General features: G+C 39.9%; 1 pseudogene; it reads left to right on the top strand.

The window, feature by feature from the left end:
- The first annotated feature begins 10,298 nt into the window (after window positions 1-10,298).
- Window positions 10,299-12,336, top strand: LOC109505970 (scarecrow-like protein 23; annotated as a pseudogene).
- Window positions 12,337-14,316: the final 1,980 nt, after the last annotated feature.

Below are 14,316 nucleotides of genomic sequence, written 5' to 3'. Positions count from 1 at the left end.
ATTTCTTTTGCTAACTTAGAATTACAGTTGGCAAATGCTTGCCCAATTTTACATAAAATTAACAAGCGGTACCGACTTCAACTTCAAATGAATCAAAAAAAAATATATATTTTTTTAAATTGAAATAAAGAAACTCATTGCTCATAGATCGAGAGAACTTTTGAGTTCTCTCACCTCCACCGACGTCTCTCTCATTTTTTTTTTTTTTTTCTATCTTTTTCTCTCTTTATTTCAAATTGATTTGCTGAATCATGCCAGTAATCAATCGGACTGGTTGGATATGCTCCGAATTAAATGGTTCGCCAGAATTCAATAAACAATGGTGGAAAGTATAGATGGTTAGCCAAGTTTGTACTCAGCACTCGCAAATTATTGCCATCATATAATGTGTCAAAACTAATTTTCGGAATTATAATGTACTAAAATCAAACTTATCAACTAATAGGCCAAATATACATCCTTATAATAAGCCACAGATTCACAAATGCTTCAAGGTACAATTTACCTTGAGCTCTCTGCAATACAGTACATTTCCCTGACATAGATGATTCAATGCTTGGTCCACAATTAAACTAATAAAACTGAACAACTTAATGATGGAACACTTTTAGTACATATAGAAAAATAAACATGACTGTGTGCATCTGTTTATTATGCAAGTACCAAAAGCTAACGTGTTACTGTGAATCCATCATTAATTAGTGTCCGTTAATTAAACTGCTGCACAAATCGACTGACTACTTCGAAGTTGCAAGAAGTTCAAAAAGATGCATGCAAGTCCTTGCATGTTTTAGATGTACCTAATACAGAAAAGGCCAATATATCTTACCCGAGAAGAAATTGATAGGACATAAAATCAACAATCCAAGAATGATGATGGAGAGTTTTTAAGCAATGTAATCAAGCTGCTTATTATTGTCTGTAATAGATAATTATTAATATACATAACTATCTAGTACATACAAAAAATTTTAGAGTAAATTTAGATTGCAATCCCATCTCTGTGTGTTCATTCCTTTCAAGTTGCTTAAGCAAGCATGCTCTAATAATTCAGATGGGTGAAATAGCAGAGGATGTAAGTCACAGATGGGAAGTGAGAATATAAAATCTGGACAACAGAAGCTTGAATTTTTTCATGGTAGGTACCATTGGGTAATGTTTCTTTTTTAATTCTGACTAATACAACAAGCATTGTCCTATTAATCTAGGGTTGGCTTCATGGATCCCATTTCATCTTTGTTTCTAACCAGACTAGGTTTTTCAACATGGAAAGCATTATAAATCCCTTCACATTACTTCCACCTTTAGTTGACAGATACCGAATTAAGACGATCGAGGTAGCTGAGATGTCAAAGATGTAATAGGAAGCATCTGCATAAATAATGTTATTTACTGTATAATTTTTTCAATCGATTGTATTAAGAAATGTAAAATAATGTACATCTAATTGTGATGGAACTAAGATTGCTTTCAATAAAATGTTCTTGAGATAGGAGGGGAACTGAAACATTAGGCAGTCTATGTGAGAGGGATTCTTCTTTAATCTTCCCTTCTCAACGTATGAATATGTTCCTCCGATTTCATCATCCACTAGCTCTTTTCCAATGATCCCTTATCTTTTCTTAACTAGAGGCTCTTCATTTTTTTTCTAAATAGCTGTCCACCGGACATCTATCCTCCATAGCTTGATGTCAAATTCTTGATAATACCAATGACCAGTGGGGAGCACTTACCTTGTTTTGTTTTTGTGCCAGATAGTCGTGTTTAGCTATTTAACAGTTACCAAGTTTTCTGAGAGAAACGAAAAGCAGACCAACCGTACAATAATTTTGAGCAAAATGACCTGCCATCATTGCAATTTGAATTGGAGACCTTCAGTTAGTGTGTTAAATTGTCATGATAATCATCTACACCATGACGGCCCATGACCACCTGCACTATAATTATTTTGGTCCCAAAACTTGGGGGATGCATCATCCAAGATTCGAATCAAGAACCTCTGGTTGCTAATCAGATAGGTATGACTATTAGGGCAAATTGCAGCTCATTTTAACAATATGATATATGGTGTTGCGGTCAACTCTCTCGTTGTCTGTCGTCGGAAACGAGTATCTGTAAAATGAAGTCCATGCTGATCGGAGTTATCTCCGACGGAGACCTTTCGATACTTAAGTCACAAAGAGAGACCGGATAACAGCAATTAGAATGAAAATGGTGGCAGAGCACAGCATAAAAATGACTTACCGAAGCTGTTGTCTTATCCCTTTTTATAGAGTATATGGTCGTAACCATCGAATATGATCTCCATTTAGTGACGTAGAATCACAGGATGGTAATCTCGTAGTGGGTTATTAATCCCCATAGATTACGCCGTGATATTAATGGAGTAACCGTCTGTGACGGTTATGATATATTTGAATGAGTCGGCCGACTATGTATCGGGGGTCGACCATCGGTTAATAATTCTGAAATACCAACGGTCGAAGTAGTCTGTTGTCTGTAGAGTCCGAACATCGACCGCTTATTGATCTGGAGTTGGTGAGAGATGTTCGGTTGATCGGTTGAGAGTAGCGTTGGCCTATTTAGTCGATACTCAGTCGGTAGTCATTTTTAGGGTCGTCTCTATTTAGTAGGCCAGAGTCAAATGTCGATTGGATTGCATCGAAGATTGATCGGTGTACGTAGGTCAGTCGGTTTATCCCAACACATGAATATCTGCAAAATAGTTTGAGCTGAATTGTGAAATGACATATCTAAGTTTGTCTAATAACACAGGTACTTCCATGGCTGGGCAGACTAATAGGATATGACATGAGATTGATAGTCACATAACATGATTGCTCACTACTGCTACAATGTTAACTAAACAGTGTGGTAAAGATTTCATACACTATGTGATACCTCAATGTGTATCAGCAATTATATATCAAAAAAGATTAAAGGCAGTTAGTTACCAGGAATATTTGACACAAAACCACCCTTGTCCTCGATTTTTTGACGCGCCCTGCTTGGTTAATGATCAACCGAAAGTTGTGTAGCACCGCCATTGCTGCAAATCACTGCTCGTGAATCTCCAACATTGGCTACCACAAGCTTCACACCATCCATCAATATAGCTGTAACTGCAGTAGAACCCCCTCTTCCCAGCTCAACTGCTTTCTCCAATATTTTACTGCCAGTTATTTTATATGCTTTCCTAATGGCACCTCCCGTGTCACCCCAAAATTTAGGCTGCAGCAACACAAAATATTCAAAACATTAAACAACCTACAATTTTGTGTTGGAGCTGTGAAAAATTGCCAAGAGGATTATCAAGATACATTAAGAAAATAATTCTAGTTCAACATAGCAAACAGACCCAACTCATGATCACCCACTTTTTTGAATTCTGCCACTAGATAGTCCTCCATTGGATGACTTGACTTCCCCTTCACCAAGTGATATCCATGTGATATGGTTGCCTGATATCTTGCTCTTGCCTTTTCGTAGATGAACCAAACCCAGCCTTAATCTGAAAGAATAATGTAAGAGGGTGTTTGGTTTGTAATTGGAACCAAAATGAGAATGAGAATGAGAATGAGAATGGGAATGGCTTGGAATCAGAATCGGAATGATCAAATCTCTCGAAGTATTTGATTCGTGATCGGAATCGGAATCGAAATCAGAATCAAAACTGGAATGAAAAATTGAATCCATAAAGGAAAGTAGGGATTGAGTTCTATATAGATTGATCCATTCCCATTCCATCCTGAAATCAGAATCGGAATGAGACTCCTCCCAACCAAACGGTTAGAATGGGAGTCACCCATTCCGATTCCGATTTCAAACCTCTATTCCCCCCAACCAAATATCCTCTTAGGGAAAAATCTTTAAGAAAATCATATTTTTCATCCTTAAGAGAATTTAAGAATCAAAACTCCAAGCGTCCAAAATAGTTTGCAGACTCTCCAACCTAGTTACAAAAATAAAAAAAAAAAAATCTTTTCAATGAATGAAGATAAAATCACTGTCCAACTGTTAATACTTCATTGATCAGTTATCCTCTGATTATTTGATCTGTGCTTGGATGCATCTACACTCGTGTGTTTTTTTTTTTGGGCAGTAACATCTACACTTGTATTGTCATACGTTATATTCCTTGCACCCTTCCTTTTCACTTGGTAAACTTCGATAAAAGTCAAAAGCAAACCGACTCCAGAATGACAATCCCACGCCCTTCTTTTCCTCGTTTTTATTGTCTCCAGGTCTCCGTAAACTGATGCGGAAATTGGCACACATGGCAGATGAAAATGAATACTAATAGTAAACATGGCAAACAAAAATTGTTTGAAACTATTGATTTTACAAATACAAAAAAATGACTATCATAATAATAAATTTCAACTTAAAATAAATAAAAAAAATAATTTAATTTATAATTTAATTAAAATAAATAAAAAAATAAATCAAATATTCAAAATAATAATTTAAATTAAAATGAACTGGAACTATGAAATTATTTAGAAAGTAACATGGTGTTTAGAATATAGTAGGTACGATGAATTCTGAAGCATAATCTTAGAATCTTAGTATATAATATTTTATTTTAGATTATTCAATCATTATTAGAATACATGATTATATTTTTTCTTGACTGTTTGAATGTGATTGATGGTTGGCATTCATGGATGATTTTATTAGTTATTTTTTCAAAATCAATCTCTTATTGATGATATAAACCATCAAATACATATTTGATCTGGAGTTATTTATATTTTGTGAATTCTACTTCTAATTTTGTATCTGGAACGAATACTTTAATCACTATGTAATTGTTAAAATCTTGAATTACATTGTAGGCTATGATCTTAATCTAAAATCCTAATAGATAGTTTGTTGATAATATGAAAAATATCTTCAATATCATCATTTTATATTTTTTTGATTAAAATTCATTCAGGGGATGAGAAGATTTGAGCCTCAAATCTTTAAATATATTTGATTTTTCCCACCCTCCTACCCGATTGAGGCTCTCAAGAATGAAAAATAAAAAAAAAATACCCAACACAAAGCCCCAGCGACTGTCTAAGCTTTCCTTTTGACCGCTCCAAGCCTCCCATCCGATTGAAAAATAGAGGAATAATGATGAAAACATAGAAAAAATCAATGAAAAAAAAAGATACAAAAAAAATTAGGAAAATACCTAACACAAAACCCCCATGCACGATTAGTGTTGCTCGAGTGCACGGAGGTGGTGGTGATGGACCACCTGGCAAAGGTACGCGACCTCCTGCTGAGTGCGTTCGGATGCTGGCGGCAACTAGAGTGGACATGGGGCAGGCGGAGAGGGTACGGTCACAGTCACGAGCATGATGTGGGGCGGGTGGAGAGGGTACGGTCACAATCGTCAGAACCATGTAACTTACACCACTCTCATCGATGGCTATTGCAGAGTGAACAACCTTGATGAGGCGCTTCGTTTGCATCAAGAAATAGAGGCTAAAGAGTTGTATCCCAAGGTAGCCACCTATAATTCAATCAATCGTAAGTTATACGAAGAAGGAAAAATAAAAGCTGTTAATGATCTTGTGAATGAGATTGATGAGAGGAAGGTTCAACCTGACAACATCAGATGCAATACCTTGATTAATTCTTATTGCAAGAGAGGGAACATGTAAAAGAAAAGCCTGAGAGATGCAGGAAAAGGAAGAGCAACATAAAAAAAAAGTAAAGAAGATATCTTTTTCTTATATTTCACTATGATATGTACATCCATATATAGAGATGAAGAAGAGCGAAACAGGCAGGAAATTGGAGAGATCACGGTATCAATCACGTGATCTTCCTAATTCAAAAATATGCCATAGTAATTATAAAATATTCTAGACAATATTCTAGACAATGTACATTCCTAATATTCTGTAACATGCCATTGTAAAAAAATATTCTAGACAATGTACATTCCTAATATTCTGTATATTTCTGATATATAGGCAATGTACATTCCTAATAGTCCCCCTCAAGTTGGCGCATAGAGATTTCGAATGCCCAACTTGCATAGAATCTCTTGAAAATGATCACAGCCGAGAGCTTTGGTAAAGATATCTGCAAGCTGACAATGTGTAGGAACATATCGTGTAGCAATGTCTTGAGATTGTAGTCGCTCTCTGACAAAATGACAATCAATTTCTATGTGTTTGGTCCGCTCATGAAACACAGGATTTGCAGCAATGTGTAAAGCTGCTTGATTATCGCAATAAAGGAATATGGGACCATGATGTGAAACACTGAGGTCGGATAAGAGGGCTCGAAGCCATAGTAATTCACTAATAGTGTGTGCCATAGCCCGGTATTCGGCCTCTGCAGAGGAACGAGACACTGTTGTCTACTTCTTAGCACGCCAAAAAATCAGAGCATCTCCTAAGGAAACATAGAAACCTGTAGTAGAGCGCCTTGTCATAGGACATCCTGCCCAGTCTGCATCACAATAGGCATATAACTGAAAGGTGTTGACACTTGGAAAAAATATGCCTTGACTTGGAGACCCTTTCAAATATCGCAAAATACGGAAGGCTGCGTCTAAGTGTGGTTGCCGAGGAGATTGCATAAACTGTGCCAGAACATGCACCGAGTATGCAATATCAGGCCTAGTGATAGTCAAATAAATGAGTCGTCCCAGCAATCGACGATATGGACCTGGATCATCAAGTAGTTTTCCATCATCCATCGTGAGCTTGAGATGTTGCTGCATAGGAAATTTTGTGGGCTTGGTCCCAATCATTCCGGTCTCATGGAGAATGTCAAGAGTATATTTTCGTTGTGATACAAATATGCCCGAAGGTGATCGTGCCACTTCTAATCCAAGAAAATATTTTAAGTTGCCTAGGTCTTTAATGTGAAACTTGTCTTGCAAATATTGTTTCAGTGCCTGACATTTCGAAGGGTTATTTCCTGTAATAATCATATCATCCACATAAACAAGAATGGCAATGAAAGAGTCCTCATCCTGTTTGGTGAACAGAGAGTGATCGGCTTTAGATTGAGTACAACCATATTGGAGCAAGGAGTGGGAGAACTTTTCAAACCACTGTCTTGATGCTTGCTTGAGTCCATAAAGAGACTTACGCAACCGACAAACACGTGTGTCACTTGGTTTTAGAAATTCTGACGGAGGTGTCATGTATACTTCTTCATGAAGATCGCCATGAAGGAAAATATTGTTGACGTCCAACTGATGTAACTGTCAATATTTAGCGAAAGCAATAGCTAAGAGACACCGTACTGTAGTCAATTTAGCCACCGGAGCAAAAGTCTTAGTATAGTCAAGACCTTCTATTTGTGTGTATCCCTTTACCACTAACCGAGCCTTGTATCACTCAATAGAACCATCGGCCTTGTATTTAATTTTGTATATCCATCTCGATCCAATGGGTTTCTTTCCGAGTGGTAGATGCTCCAAAGTTCAAATACCATTTTGCTGGAGAGCAGTGAGCTCAGCCCCCTTTGCTTCTCGCCACTTAGGATCCTTAACGGCTTGAGAAAAGGTTTTAGGTTCTTTATGAGAGGTAATAGCTGAAATAAAAGCTCGATGGGAAGCATTAAGCTTAGAATAAGTAAGGTAGCAAGAAATAGGATAAGGCTTACCTGAGGTCACTGAATTGGCGGATGTGTCCGGGGTCTCTCCACTCTTGGGGCATCGACTATGTAGTCCTATAATCGAATGGGTTGCTTCCTATCTCTGACGGGCCGTGAATTAGGTCCAATGGTCTTAGAAGGTGAAGCCTGCTCAGGAGAGATAGCGTCGATCGCATCAAGAGTCTTGTTCAAACTTGACATTTGGTTCGAATCAATGGAATTGGTTTGTGTTTGATCTGACTCATGAGAAAGAATAGGGTTTGAAATCTGTCCTTGGGTCTGACCCAAATTAGGTACATGAGGTAAATTATTGGTTGCCAAAGGAAATCCCACATCATAATCAGTCTGATTTGATTGTGAAAAAAAAGGTATAATAGAAAAAGAAGGTAATGTTTGAGAATAAGAAAACATCTTCTAATGAAAGATAACATCACGTGAAGTAAATATTTCATGAGTTTCAAGGTTATATACACGATAGCCCTTTTGACCAAGAGGGTATCCAACGAACACACAAGCATGAGAACGAGGTTGAAATTTATCACTGGACGTCTCATGCACATAACAAAGGCTACCAAAAACTCTCAGATGATCATAGGTGGGTGGTTTATGAAATAAGAGTTCGTAGGGACTCTTGCCATTCAATTTTGATGTAGGTGTCAAGTTAATTAAATAGGCGGCAGTCAAAACACATTCTCCCCAAAATGACACTGGCAAGTTGGCTTGAAATCTTAGAGCACGGGCAACATTTAATAGATGTCGATGTTTATGCTCAACCATCCCATTTTGTTCTGGTGTCCCAACACAAGAAGTTTGTGATATAATCTCATATTCTAGAAGATGTGATTTCAATGGTCCGGCTACAAACTCTTAAGCGTTATCACTACGTATGTGTTTAATGTTGGCATCAAAATGATTTTTGACCATAGCATGAAAATTAACAAAGCATTGGTATGCCTCAGATTTTCTTTGTAATAGATAAACCCAAGTAGCCCTTGTGCAATCATCAACAATGGTGAGAAAGAAATGAGCTCCCGTGTGTGATGGGGTGCGATATGGTCCTCATATATCAATATGAACTAAATTAAATGGTGAAGCAGATTTATTAATGCTCAAGAAAAAAGGCTTTCTTGTCTGTTTTGCACGATAGCAAATGTCACAACAATTATTTATGGAATCAAAAGAAGTATTTGAAAGAAAAGGAACAAGTTTCAAACACTTGTAAGAGCAATGTCCTAACCGAGCATGCCAGAGATTAATCAAAACATTGACTTTATTTGTCTGTGCAGGACGTATTGCCAAGCCTTTGAAGTAGTAAAGACCATCCCGGAGTTCACCCAATCCAATCAGCTTCCTCGTGGCAAGGTCCTGTAGAGCACAAAATGTGGAAAAGAAGAGAACAGCACAATTAAGTTCTCGAGCAAGTTTGCTTACTGAAACAAGATTGCAAGTAAAATTAGGAGCATATAAAGTACGATGCAAGGTAATATCATTGGTCAAAGTAACATCACCATATGAATGTACAGGCATATTGACTCCATTAGGTAAAGTAACTGGGAGTGCATTGTCAAGAGGTTCAATATCATGAAGAAAGGACTTACAAAAGGTTAAGTGTTCGGAAACACCACTATCAAGGATCCAAGAATGATGAAAAGAATCAAGAGAGGCCTTACCAACAAAATTTACGGCACTTTGAGTCTTATCTTGTCTAAAAAAGGAAATAAGTTGCTGATATTGTGTAGGAGAAAGATCCGGTATTGGAGAGATTCTGTCCGTATTCAATGGTGTAGTAGCATTCACGGCAACCCATCCTTGGTGCTGACTACCGGTCTCGGCTCCATTGCCTCTACCCTTAACTCGATCTTTGGATTGCCATCCAGGTGGGTGCCCGATTAGCTCGAAGCATCTATCACGGGTATGTCCTGTCTTCTTGCAGTAGTCGCATCGAAAATATTTTTTATTCCTTTCCTTGGAGCCGATCTCTTTATTCGTCCTTTCTGTCATGGGCTTAACAGCGAGAGCCGTGGCTTCGGGTTGAGAAGTTTGAACAGCGGCGACTTCCTTCTGCTTTTCACCTCGAATCAATAAGGCATATGCCTTATTAACTGTTGGTAATGGCTCCATGGACAGCAGCTGATCTCGCAACGTGTCGTAGGAGTCCTTGAGACAAAAAAAAAACTGATGTAGTCTCTCTTCTTCTTTCTCAACTTGGATCTCTTTAGTGGCTCCACACGAACAAGTCGGCACCTTGGAATAAGCCGTAAGTTCCTCCCACAAGCCACGAAGATGGGCATAATAAGCGGCAATAGTCATATCATTGCCTTGCCTGAAACTCCAGATTTGAGTCTTTAACTCATGAATGCGAGGAGCATTACCTTGAGAGTATCTTTCCTCAAGATCGACCCAAATATCTCGAGCACTTTCAAAAAAAGAGATGCTATCATAGATTTCTGGTACAACAGAGTTGTAGATCTATGACATCACCATTGAATTGCACGTATCCCAGAGAAAATGATCCCGCGATCCATCTATAGGTCGTGCAAGTGTCCCATCAACGAACCGAATTTTTCGTTTGGCTCGAAGAGCAGTGATAATGGCCCTTCGCCATGCAGGATAGTTCGGTCCCTTGAGTAGAGATGTCACAAGGGCATTCCCAGGATTCTCTGAAGGTGAGATGAAATAGGAAGATGCCGGATCATGCGCAGCATTTAAGGTCGATGACGAACCATCCACCATAGATTCGATTGTGGTGCTCTGATCGATTTGATCGGACATGTTGATGAGGACAAAATGTAGCAACTATTTGCCTCCAGCTACGTGCAAGAGGACGCTTCAGCAACAACCTACTATAAGCGCTTAATCGAGAAAAAGACTTGGATCAATGACGACCCTGCTCTGAAACCATGTAAAAGAAAAGCCTGAGAGATGCAGGAAAAGGAGAAACATAAAAAAAAAGTGGAGAAGATATCTTTTTCTTATATTTCACTATGATATGTACATCCATATATAGAGATGAAGAAGAGAGAAACAGGCAGGAAATTGGAGAGATCACGGTATCAATCACGTGATCTTCCTAATTCAAAAATATGTCATAGTAATTATAAAATATTCTAGACAATATTCTAGACAATGTACATTCCTAATATTCTGTAATATGCCATTGTAAAAAAATATTCTAGACAATGTACATTCCTAATATTCTGTATATTCATGATATATAGGCAATGTACGTTCCTAATAGAATATGAACTTTGCCTGAAAATTTAGGAATAAGATGCTGGAATCAAGATTGGCTCTAGACCAGTTTACCTACAAGGCTCTAATCCATGGCTTCTGCATGGTCCAGAACTTGGACGAAGCTAAAGAAGTCCTCTTATACTGGATGCAGGTCAGATTGTTCTCTTTTTCTTAGTATGTATATACTTAGTCAAAAAATGTTACGTTCTATCAACTTTGATTCCTTAAGTAATATCAACCTGTTGAAGTTTGCTTCTGTTCACATGCTTTACAAATTACAAATAAATAATTTATTAAAAAATTAATAACCCCATGCAATCATGCTTACTAATATTAGTATTAAAGTCTAGCAATGGATAATAATACCTTGTTGTGATGTCGTTTGGTACATGCTTACTAATATTAATAGCATAAAAAATTATTATTATTATTATCAATTAAACTCCAACACGGGGGTTGAGTGCATTAGCAGACCCGAAACAGTATATAGTAACGTAAAGAAGAGACCAAAACAATGCAACATGGGGGTTGAGTGCATTAGCAGACCCGAAACAATATATAGCAACGTAAAGAAGAGACCAAAACAACACATGATCAGTCTAGGGGGCCACTCGGCTGCTTCACAAACCTTGAACTGGTATGTGATAACTAAACCATTGGGACTAATTATCTTCAAAACCGAGGTGAGTTGAGAGTCATAGGTGAGTCTTCTAGTAGTCAATCTTCTTGACGAGCCCCTGAATTCTGCGCCTCCCCCTTCGGCTCCTCGTCGGAACGCGTGGCCGCCTACTTCACCGAGGCCCTCCATGCCCGGATCGTGAGCTCCTTCCTCGGCGCCACTCCCCTCTAGCCCTCAAATCCCTGACCCTCGCCCAAAACCAGAGAATCTCCCAGGCCTGGCAGGCCTACAATTCCCATCGCTCCCCTCGTCAAATTCTCCCACTTCACTGCCAACCAGGCCATCTTTAAGGCCCTCGATGGCGAGGATCGCATTCACATCATCAACCTCAACATCATGCAGGGCCCCCAGTGGCCCGGCCTCTTCCACATCCCCACCTCCCGCCCGGCCAAGTTTCGCTCCGTCTGCATCACCGGCCTCGGTTCCTCTCTCGAGCTCCTGGAAGCCACCGGCCGCTGCCTCTCCGACTTTGTTGTCGGCCTCGGGCTCCCCTTCGAGTTCCGGCAGCTCAAGGGCAAGATCGGCCACGTCACCGACCCCACCGTCTTCGCCCCCCGCAACCGCCGCAAGGTCACCATCATCCACTAGATGCACCACTGCCTCTACGATGTCATCGTCTCTGACCTCGGCACCATCCGCCTCCTCAAAGCCCTCTAGCCGAAGCTCGTCACCATCGTGGAGTAGGACCTCAGCCATGGTGGAGATTTTTTGGGAGGTTCGTGGGGGCGCTGCACTACTACTCAGCGCTGTTCGACGCGCTCGGGGACGGGGCGGAGGCCGACAATGCGGAGCGGCATGCAGCGGAGTGATAGCTGCTGGCGGCTGACGGCTGACGGCTGACGGCAGAGATCAAGAGCATGCACGAAAAAATATTCATTGCAACGGTAATATCACGATAAATTTATAACAAATCAATAAAAATTTTTATATTTTATCAATTATCATATATTATATTAATTTTTATCATATATTACATTAATTTTTATAAATAATATTTTATATTATTCTATATATTTTATTTATTTTTAATTTTTTATTAATTTATTACAACAATAACATGGTATCACCGTTGCAACGAATATTTTCTCAACATGCACCGACACTAAGCTTTTCTTTCACCCACTTCAATCCTTCCACTTAATTGAGACTCCTCAAGCATCTTGACATATGGTATTTTAAAAAATTATTTTAAAATTTTATATATCAATATAGAACATCATCTCTAATATCTGTTATCATTTTATTATTATTATATAAATTTATATTAAAATTTATCTTTTATCAAATCATCGCTGTCTATTAGGAATTTGATGCAATATACGAGGGAGTTGATGTAGATCAAGTGTTGCTTATTCCCCGACAAACCACCGTTTACATGGTTTAACCAATTCAGCAATAACGGGACGCATGATTTTTGTTTTTTTTTTATAAATATAGATAGAATAAACTATATGCACTGAGAAAAGGTTATGATTTTTTTTGATAAATCAAATGATTTAAATTAGACAGTAATAGATACATCTATAAGATTTAAGGGATTAAATATTATCAAATTAAATAAAAAGATCCATCGAGAAATCTCATATAGTAAGTTTCATGTAATTTGCCATAGAGCTGTCAAAATGGATCGGTTCGACCGGACCTGACTCTAGCCCATGTGGGCTGTGAGTATGGGAGCCGGGCCAGGCTCGACCCACTTGTTAAAATGGGCTGAAAAAACCCAGCCCGGCCCTAGCCCACGTGGGCTATGGGTTAGGGCTAGGCCAGCCCACTTGTTTTTTTTTTTTTCTCATTTCTCGATTTCTTCCTTCCCTTCCTCCCAACTCCTACCTCCCAACCCCGACTGATCCTTCGCCCCATTGGTCAACCCGCACCCACCCCCCTGCAGCATGCCACCCGCGGGGAGGAGGTGGCAGCATCGGAGAGGGAGACGCCGGCGGGGATGATACATTTCGACCCTTGACTTCTCCACTTGACAACTAGATCCCTCTCCATTCCAGCGATCAAGCCTTTGACCTCGCCCATCTTGCAGTTGCCGGTGGTGCGAATCCACCACCGCCAGTTGTGGCTACACCGTTCCTCATGGGTCTTCCATCTCTCTGCTCGCCGTCTCCGCCACCCTCCTCGTCAGCATCGAATGCTTTGCCTTGGGTTACCTCCTTGCCTCTGCCTCGCCGTCCTCTCCCGACGGCGACCACAACAAGAGGAGGAAGACGATCAGACTCCGCTTCCTCTCCTGGGCCCAGATCGTTGTCTCCAAGGCTAGCACGACCGTCGTGGCTGCCGCCACCGAGACAGGGGACATGGAGAGGACCAGGCAAAAGAAGCCCACCCTCCTTGAGATTGAGAACCTCGCCGATATTCTCGAAGACTTCAAAATGCTGACCCATCCTTCCAAAGCCCTCAAATAATTTCAAGCTTTTCTGAAATTTCTCTGCCGCGCCGGCGGGGGGAGGCGCGGAGGAGATGGGACCACGGGGGAGGGAGGGAAGGGCGCGGAGAAGGCAGAGTGCGATGCGTCGTTGTTGCTGTATCGCGACTGAAGTAAAGAAGAAGGAGGGGGAGACTGGAGGAGAGAAGAAAAATCCCCAAAAAAAAAAGATCAAGTGGGCTAGCCCATGGGCTAACTGGGCCCTAACCCGATTCAACCCATGGGCTACAGAGGCCGGGCCAGAAAGCCCACTTGCAAAAATGGGTCAGAATTTTTTGGGCCGGCCTGACCCATTTTTAGGCCAAATGGGCTAGCCCATGGGCCCTGGTCTATTTTGACAGCTCCAGTTTGCCACATA

The sequence above is a fragment of the Elaeis guineensis genome, chromosome 2, assembly GCF_000442705.2.
Source record: "Elaeis guineensis isolate ETL-2024a chromosome 2, EG11, whole genome shotgun sequence".
NCBI classification, from domain to species: domain Eukaryota; kingdom Viridiplantae; phylum Streptophyta; class Magnoliopsida; order Arecales; family Arecaceae; genus Elaeis; species Elaeis guineensis.
Note: the sequence above shows the minus strand (reverse complement) of the source record. Positions and strands in the feature narration are given on the sequence as shown.